The 6354-nt window shown below is 37.1% G+C and overlaps 1 protein-coding gene across 1 annotated transcript in view; it reads right to left on the bottom strand.

The window, feature by feature from the left end:
- LOC126513774 (glutamate receptor ionotropic, delta-2) overlaps positions 1-6354 on the bottom strand; it is a 578836-nt gene that overhangs the window by 407317 nt on the left and 165165 nt on the right. The window lies entirely within an intron of this gene.

Genomic DNA, 6354 nt, shown 5'->3' with positions numbered 1-6354 from the left:
TAAAACAATTGTACGTGTAGACAGTGAAAGAAAGATGGGTTTTCTTGTGTTGTTTATTGAGAATATTGGCATTCAGAGTCTCATAGTGATGGAGCAGAGAGTGATTATGATTTAAATTCAGTTTCTATTTTGCTGCTCAGAAGACATTGTGTTTACATGTGAAAGTGTATATATACACACATGACTTGTAATGACATCTTCAAGTAACAGGTGCATGTGTGGAAATGTTTGTGTACTTAGGGAGGTATTCAAATTCTTCTGGAACACTAACAATTATTTCTATCCTGCTTCTCTGTCTGCAACAGTTACCGGAAAGTGTGAAAGAATCTTCTTTTAGAGAAAGCTTCACTAGCAAGAAAGCTGAATATAAATGCTAAAAAGGGAGAGAGAGAGAGAGAGAGAGAGAGAGAGAAAGAGAGAGAAGGAAAGAAAGAAAGGAAGAAAGAAAGAAAGAAAGAAAGAAAGAAAGAAAGAAAGAAAGAAAGAAAGAAAGAAAGAAAGAAAAAGAAAAAGTCACCGAAGAAGTCAGGTCACTGTGGACATTTGCTGCCTGGCCATTAGTGTGCCTTCTATAGCTTTCCCAGGAAGTTTAATTTTTTGTTGTTGTTGCTGATGTTGTTTTGTTTAACACTTTCTACCAGTAATTATAAAAAAGAAAGAAAGAAAACATTACTTTGGTAATTAAGTACCCAAAGCTCCTTGACCTTTGTTGCAGCAGCTGCATCTAGAACCTATTAGCATCAGTGTACTAATTTTCCAGAGGTCCTGTCAACAGCAGTTGAGGATAGATAATTTCTAGGAAAGACATTACAGCAATGGCGAGTTTTGCCTTCTAAGCCCTGGGTGACATCCATGAACAGAAGGTTATTAGTTATGATTTAAACACTTAACTTTATTAACTCTGTTAACACTAACTAAAAACCATTCAGTTGCTTTGTTCTTCATCACACGTCTAACGTGTACTGATATTTACAAACTTCTGTGCAAATTGAAGAATTATCCTTATAAGTAGAGACACAGCACTGGCTGGAGTCACGTCTCATGCTCTTTCTTTTGTTTACTGTTGAGTGTACCACATAGACTCAACTAGATTTACTTCTCAGCAGTTATTTTGTAGTTTATATTGATTTTATGTTGTATCCAAAAATGTCTCAGAGTTCAACTTGAAAAACAAGGAATATAGTCTAGTTATATCCAGAGATATCCTGTATTCTAAAAGGTTAGTTATTGGTAACTACACAAAGTGTCAGTACTCTGTGACATACTTCTTAGCAATATTGTCACTTCCTTTAATTGCATACGTTGGAAATCGGAAATATTTTCACTATGATGTGCTTGCCTAGTGTGTTTCTCAGGACATATCCTTTTCATTAAAGAAACACATTATTTGCTCAACATCCTTAGTCATCAGAGAAATGCAAACCAAAACAACTCTGAGATTCCATCTTACACCTATAAGAATGGCCAAGATCAAAAACACTGATGACAACTTATGCTGGAGAGGTTGTGGGGAAAAGGGAACCCTCCTGCATCGCTAGTGGGAGTACAAATTGGTACTGCCCCTTTGGATGTCAGTGTGGTGATTTCTCAGAAAAAACTTCCTCAAGACCCAGTAATACCACTTTCAGGTATATATCCAAAGGATGCTCAATCGTGCCACAAGGACATGTGTTCAACCATGTTCATAGCAGCACTGTTTGACATGGCCAGAACCTGGAAACAACCTAAATGATCCTCAACCAAAGAATGGAAAAGGAAAATGTGGTACATTTACACAATGGAGTACTACACAGCCAGAAAAAAATTTGCAGGTAAATGGGCAGAGTTAGATAACATCGTTTTGAGTGAGGTAACCCAGACCCAGAAAAAACAGTTATCATATGTACTTACTCATAAGTGATTCTTAAACATAAAGCAAAGAAAACCAGCCCACAAATCACAATCCCAGAGAACCTAGACAACAATGAGGACTCTAAGAGAGACATACATAGATCTAATCTGCATGGAAAGTAGGAAAAGTCAAGATCTCCTGAGTAAATTGAGAGCATGGGCACCTTGGGGAGAGTTGAAGGGGAGGGGAGAGGCAGGGAGGGGAGCAGAGAAAAGTGCAGAGCTCAATAAAAATCAATAAAAAAGAAATGCATTATTATAGGTTGGTTGTAAGAAATGTTCATGTGTAAGTACAAATCAGCATGCTGACCCTCAAAAATGCTTCTTAGCATCTTGCTACTTTAACAGGAATTACAATCAACTAAGCATTCATTTCTCTGCTTTAGAAAGAAAGATACTTCCACCATGCTGTGACTCAGATTTATCATGGCATGTTAAATAAACAATTCTGCTCCCCAAGAATGTGGATGAGTTATGTATTAGAAACAAATTGCAAAATTTACATAGAAATTAGAAACTCCTTTGCATCATAAATTTGAAGCACTGTCAACAGAGAGATCAGCTTTTATTTCCTAAGAAAGGAAGTGGAGAGCTGTGTGTCTGTGACAGGTATGGGAGCCGAGTGCCTCTGCACAAGCCAACTCCGTTTACTGATGTTATTATTTTAGGCAAGTCACACAGTGTATTGGGTGTCAATTTCTTCATCAGAAAAGGAGAATAATAAACATCAACCCATCCCACCTTTGGTAATTAGTAACTGGACACTGAATACAGCGAATCTGTCCACATCAATCCCCGGCATATACAAACCAAGCTTGATGTCATGTTTGCTAGAATAACTACTATTACTAGTTTAGGCTGATGTTCAAGCTAAGGGCCGAACATTGTGATGAAAACTTACTCTTAAATGAATTTTTCCCCTTGGACAGTACTTGGTGGGGTAGGAAAACCTGGGTATTTATGGTGAATCTGGAATGTAAAATACATGAAAAACCATCCACTACTACCTATATTATTTTATAAGAGTTATTTCTTTCACAAAAGTAATGACACAGAAAAACTTTAATAAGCAATGAGGTAATATTTCATGGTGTGGGAGAATTGTTTATATTCTGTCAATCATTTTTTAAATAAACTATGATTGGCCAGGCAGGAAGTATAGGCAGGTCTACCTGACAGGATGTAGAGGTAGGGTGATGAGAACAGGAGTATTTTGGGAAGAAGGAAGCTCTTCTCTCGAGTCCTGTCTCAACTACTGAAGAAACAGGATGTGACCTATCCCGCTGAAAAAGGTACTGAGCCATGTGGCTGACATAGATAAGAATAATGGGTTAAAATAAGTTATAATAGCTAATAAAAAGCCTGAGCTAATGGGCCAATACGTTTATATCTAATGTAGATTCTCTGTGTGATTTTCTTTGGGACTTGCTGGCTTTGGGAACTGGGCAAAACGGAAACCCCAACAAGCAGACCCTCATGTTACAATTTCATGCTGAGGTATGTTGGCTCCTACCTGTAATCCCAATACTATTAAGGCAGAGGTAGGAAGATCTCTGTGATATCAAAGCAAGTTTGGTCTAAATAGCCAATTCTACACTAGCCAGGACTAAATAGTGAAAACTTATCTCAATTTATTTCAATATGTTTATAGAATAACTGTATTTTAAAAGATAAGGAGTATCAGAATAGTAACTCTTTAGCAGATTACTGAGTATCAAGAAAATGAGTAAAAATATCAAAGGCTTTAAATATTTAAATACTTAAAAACTGACTTTTTTAAAAAGTGAATTTCGGATATTTCTTCAGCTAACACGTAATATTATCTTTTACACTGTAACATGAGAGCAAGACTGTGTTTCTGGAATGGTGGCATGTATAAGGCTACCATGAAAGCTGTGGTGCTAGATAGCCCCTGCAAAGATGTCGCCCTCATTGAGAGGGATGATATCACTGCAGACACTTGGGGAACACCCCTGAGATGATGTCTCTGTGCACAAGGCAGGACACTGGAAGGACATATAACAACATCTTAGTAGCTTGCTACTGCAAGGTTATTTATCAAAGCTTAGCAGTACTCCTGTTTTTTTGATTTCTTAGAGAGCAGTAAGTGGTGTGGTGGGTTTGTACCATTCTGATTTTGACCCAGAGTGTATCTCAGTGTTTGAAAGTCTCTGACACAGATATCATACACATTAATCACCTCTGGGTTGTACTTAAAGGGAAACAAAACTGAATGTAACTAGAGAGGTGGAAGGAGGTTAGAAGGAAAGCCTGGGATGAAAGGAGGAGGACACGCTGCACTGAGGTTGTGGAAAGCAGGCTTCCACAAGCATTCCTCCTCTTCTTCAATCCTTCACACCCACATCTCACCAGGATGCCGTCCCCCAAATTTTCTAATAAAATGAACTTTGTTTGAAAGTAGAATTTTGTTTGATTTTTAATATCTAATCATGAATGTTTTGATGTTAATCACCATGTCACAAGTTTCAAGGTTTATAAGAAACTATGAAGTTTAATGGGAAGTAGCTAGAAAAAATTACAGTCAGGAGGCTGTAGAGATGGCTCTGTAGTTAAGAGCACTGACTGCTTTTTTAGAGGTCCTGAGCTCAGTTCCCAGTAACCGTATGGTGGCTCACAGTCATGTATAGTGGGGTCTGATGCCCTCTTCTATCATGAAGGTATGCATGCAAGTAGAGCACTCATACATACATGCATGCATACATATATACGTAAATCATTTTTTAAAAAGAAATTACAGTTCTCCAGGACTACAAGACAGTAAGGAGACAGAAGCAAAGCTACAATAAATTAACAGTACAGTTTTGGAATAAAAATAGATATAGGCTTTTAGAAAAGAACAGCTGCTTTAATAGTGAATTCATGCATTATCCATCTTCTGGTTTTTGACAGTGTTATCTGGACCAATAAACTGAAACGTTATAAGCTCTTCAGTCAATAGCAATAGGAAGCACAAATGACAAAAACTAGCCCCGATCTCACAACAGAGAATAAAAACCAATTAGAATGGATTTACGATATGAACAGAAGACCTAAAACTACAGATAGCAAGTAGAAAATACAAGTGAAATGGAATGGAAGGGATGGCTCTGGGTCAAAAGCATGCCCTGCTCTTGCAGAGGACTGGAGTCAGGTTTCTAGAACTAACATTGGGTGCTTCACAATTGCTTATGGCTCTAGTAATTCTGGCCTTCCGGAGCACACAAACATACACAAGAACAGATTCATCAGCATAATTTAAAATAATCGAAATAGAAATATTTTAGAGAACATGTGGGAAGCACTTTTTGAAATTGGTCTGGAAAAAGATTTGGACAAATTACAAAGCTTGTACATCAAAAACAAAAAATTAGCAAAGAGAAGGGGCAGTTGACAAAATATTTGCCGACCAGACATTTAATAAGTAGTTAGTTTCCAAAATTGATAAGGGACTCAATTCAAGGTAAACAGTGGATAACATCATTTGAAAATGGACAAATTCAACTGGCAGCTCTCAAAAGATGGCATTGCAAGTAGCCAAGAGATGTGTAAAAATATCAGTAATGTTCAGGGAAGTGCAAATTAAAATCACAATATTGTATCACCTCATATACAAGAACGGCTATTGTCAGATTGACAATCTGTTGCTAAGTATTGTTAGGAATACAGGAAAAAGAGAACCCTGTAGGCTGTTGGGGACAATGTTCAATTAGTCCATTCATAATGGAAAAACAATATGGAGGATTCTCAAATGACACAGTAATAGTGTATGTACCAAAGTAAATAAAATTAATGTATTGCAAACTTTCTCTCTCTCACTCTGCTGGTCAGTGAGGCCTTCATAAGATTTTATCTTAGTGTCCACTCATGAGTGACAGAACAGTGTGAAGATGCAGAATTTAGTACATTCAACTCATAGGTACCAAAAGTAGACGGGGGATCACAGGGGCTGGGGATGGAAAGATGGAAACGGGATCCTGCTCAACAGCAGAAGAGTCAGAGCTGGATGTGTGTGCCCGAGAACTTCCTGTCTGACATCATTAGTGCAGTGAATGCCACCGTACACTTTGAAAATTGCTAAAAATCCCTTAAATGTCATCACAAAGATAAGTAAGCTTAGTGGTACCTATCCATAGATGAATTATTAATAGCCTAATTGGAAGAGTAAATGTATACATATTTTAAAACATCAAACTGTATATTGTAATAATATGCAGTATTTTTTTTATTTTTTTCTTTCTTTATTTATTTATTAAATATTTCAGTCTCTTCCCCACCTCCGCCTCCCCTTTCCCTCCCCCTCCTTCTGCAGTATTTATTTTTCTGTTATACATTAGTAAATATTTTTTGGGAAAGCTACCCATGAAAACAGATGAGGATTAGAAATTAATTAATTAGAAAATGAGTTTAAGATCCTAGAGTCTTTCCCTTTCCCTAAAATGACTTTGATTTATAAGTTACACCAGA

This window comes from Alexandromys fortis, unplaced genomic scaffold (genome assembly GCF_014885135.2).
Source record: "Alexandromys fortis isolate MF-2015 unplaced genomic scaffold, M_Fortis_MF-2015_v1.1 scaffold_117, whole genome shotgun sequence".
Classification (NCBI taxonomy): Eukaryota; Metazoa; Chordata; class Mammalia; order Rodentia; family Cricetidae; genus Alexandromys; species Alexandromys fortis.
The sequence above is the reverse complement of the archived record's forward strand: the minus strand, read 5'-3'. Positions and strand labels throughout refer to the sequence as shown.